General features: G+C 36.9%; 1 long non-coding RNA gene across 1 annotated transcript; it reads right to left on the bottom strand.

Moving 5' to 3' along the window:
- Window positions 1–375: 375 nt before the first annotated feature.
- Window positions 376–2,544, bottom strand: LOC113286919. Its single transcript, XR_003329574.1, has 4 exons — window positions 2,323–2,544; window positions 1,888–1,956; window positions 1,596–1,735; window positions 376–1,228 (listed from the first exon to the last, which is right to left on the bottom strand). It is a non-coding gene; the product is annotated as an uncharacterized LOC113286919 (long non-coding RNA).
- Between the last annotated feature and the right edge of the window lie 771 nt (window positions 2,545–3,315).

The raw sequence follows: 3,315 nt of genomic DNA, 5'->3' as shown, positions 1-3,315 counted from the left end.
AGTGATAGCAACCAGAGCAACAAATGAAAGAAATTGGACTAAAGTCGTATTTGAGACGGACTCGGAAAATCTCGTGCACTTCATTAGAGCTCCAGAGGAAGCCCCATTGTATATCTCTGAAATAATCGAAGAAATCATAAATGCGTCAAATCCCATGTTATGCTATTCAACATAATTATAGAGAAGGAAACCAAGCAGCAGATGGACTCGCAAACTCTGCAGCCGACGATAGCCAAGCGGGAAATTTATCAACATCAATTTGGGAAGTTGTTTTTATCTTAAAAAAAAAAACATGTAACAGCAATAATTACAGATTAATGATATACAATTTCACCAATTACTGAAAATGACAAAGCACCCATAAATTCCATATATAATGTCTTAAATTACTTCAACTGCATAGAGAATTGCGAAATAGCTCAATACAATGGACACCAAACTTCTGAGAGCTATGCGCATGAGGAGTCAAATTCACATTCGCATCCTGCAAATGGAATTCCTTCCATGCCATCAAACCAACCTCAGCGTCGCGACTATCGACGCTCCTCTTTCTAAACCACAAACCAGTAATAGGATCAATCAACCTTTGAAAGGTTGGATCGAGCTTTTCATTATCTACTCATAAAATGCAGTGTTACAATCATGTCATGTTCTCAAAGAATTTGTATATATATATATATTTGATCATTAGCAATCAAATAACGGCGGGATTTACTCGCAATCCTGAAATGGGCATACATGATAACCATATGCAACAGAGGCATAGGGTTGGTTCAAGCAGGAGCAACAGAGATCAAAATTCCAACGGATCAAATTCTCAAACATGGAGGCCTGTAACCAACTCGAATCAAGTTCCCGCACCAACAATGGCAAACCGGCAAAATCAAGTGCCACCACCAACAATGATAAACCGTCAGAATCAAGTTCAGCCGCCAACGGTGGCGTACAGACCTAGTCAAGCTCAGGCACCAGCGGTGAAATACAGATCGAGTCAAGTTCAGGCACCAACGGTGGCATACAAACCGAGTCAAGTTCATGCTCCAACAATGACATATAGGCCAAACAGAACGAGTTCGGCTCAGGCGCCAACGGTGCCACACAGAAATCATCAGGTGCTGCATAATTATCTGCGTGAATCAATAATCTGTGGTTGAGTTGGACAGCAACGCAATCCTCCTCTGCTTGATAAAATGCGATCCATGGAGCAATGGATTCCATTATTAAGATTCTGAATTTCAAATAACAGGCCGCCCAATCTCACAATCATTTACCAAACAATTTGAGGGAAATAGATGTTACCTACTTATAAAAAAACATCAAATGAACATGGGGATCTACTAGACAAGAAAGAAATGAATATAGGGAACTCATTTGGGCATAACATGGTTCAAATCAGGAAAAGACCCAACATATGTAAGCATGGAGCTTGATGGATTTACGAGCAATTGACCATATGGTTTTGGGTTGTGGATCACTCAACTTCCCAATTACAGCAAAGTTGAAAGTACCAACTACAGATGACCCTTAACTCGGGCATCGTAACATATGGAAGAACTCATTAAGGATAATCACAACAAGCAAGGGAAGAAGCTCACTGTGATGCGCTGTGGCCTAGTCTTGTCATTCTATGCTATTATATAAACTGAAATCTTTGCAGTTTTGAATTTCCATTTGTAAACTCCTACGAAGTTAATGTCGTACGTAAGAGTCACGTTCGCAGGTATGTTGCATTCACCTGTGTAAAGAAGATAATTGAGAGGTGTTAACAATTTGTAAATCCTCAAAGCATTTGTCGATTTCTATTTAGATGATTTTGGTAGCGGAATACCATTAGAACGATGCACGAGATATACGAAACAAATTATGAAAAATAAAAAAAAGTTTCACCTCGGAAGCATCCTGCAGGTTCAGGTCCAAATGCTACTGCTGGAGGAATCTGAAGCTTACGCCTCCCTCCTGCATGTAAGTGAAGGATAACTTAGAATTTACTTATCCCAGTAGAGCAAAACAACAAGAGAGGACCAAAAATGAATCACACAAACATGAACAAATTTCAAAGGCTATTCATTTGCAAACTCGATAACTTCCTCAGATTCTTAGCATTTCACACATCTGTAAAAGAATCCAAAGGCCTTCTCAGTTAGCAAGAAACATAATGTAATTTTTGTGAAATTGACAATGATCCAATCTAATGTTTCATTATCCCCTAAAATTTCAAGTCCTAAGTGATTCTAATGAGCAATTCATAAATTAGAACTAAACCCATTAAGCCTAATCCATGAGGAAATAAGTTCAAACCAAAAAATTCATCAAAGCACTTACATTAGTAAGTTCACCAACTGGAGCATTATCACCAAACCCAGGAGAAACATCGCAATAACCCATTGGAATCAGAAGAACAGCAAATCGTAGGTTTAAAGGTTAATGAAGAAAAGGGTTTTGATTTAAGACCTTGATTAAGTATAAAATTAGGTTTAGAGACTGAGTTTGTTAATGTTGAGATCACCATTTTTCTTCTCTGTGCTTTCTCTGGATTTTCTCTTCTTATCTTCTGTTTGTGGTTCTCAAAACTGAATTTTTCTGACGGTATAAACATGAGGGCAGCCGTGTAATTTTAGACAACAGGGGATTTTAACAGGGCTGGCTACACCTCTGGCCCGTTGGTCTTGCCGGATTGTCCGAGGAATAAAACACCGATAATACCAATGTTTTTAATTAATGGCGCTTTGAATATTGTTGTAGAAACCGTATATTGAAAGATTTTCTTATATTACCATTGAATATTCCCATTTTTTTGTTTACTCGAACCCACGTCAGCTTATCAACTACTATTAATAGTAAGAGCTAGTTCCTAGTTTCCTCATTTGATTTTATGAATTGCTTGTTTGGGCTGGGAAAATCATAAAATTCAAGTAAGTTTGAGTATTTTGTTTGGTGATATCTTTTTTTGTTATACTAACAGCTGATGTACTCACAGTTATTTCTTTAATTAATGGAAAGTTTCCCTATAAAAATTTTCTATATAATTTGAAGAACATTTTGGAGAGATTAGATTGTGATTATTTGAATAGAATTCTAACATGGTTCATTAATAGAGAACTTGTTGATATTGTTTGATATTAGTGTGTAGAAAGAAAAGTGTTGGTAAATTGAGAATTTTCATATGAATCAAGGGCCTAGATATTTAAGTAGATGATCATAGTTAAAATTGAAATTTGATTCCGCCGCCAAGTAAATGTATATGTTTATTTGCGTGTGAAAGGTTTAATGCAACTTGCCATATAAACAAGATGAACATGTGAGAATTGAAATGAT

This window comes from Papaver somniferum, chromosome 6 (assembly GCF_003573695.1).
Source record: "Papaver somniferum cultivar HN1 chromosome 6, ASM357369v1, whole genome shotgun sequence".
Classification (NCBI taxonomy): Eukaryota; Viridiplantae; Streptophyta; class Magnoliopsida; order Ranunculales; family Papaveraceae; genus Papaver; species Papaver somniferum.
This window is presented reverse-complemented; position numbering and strand designations above follow the sequence as displayed.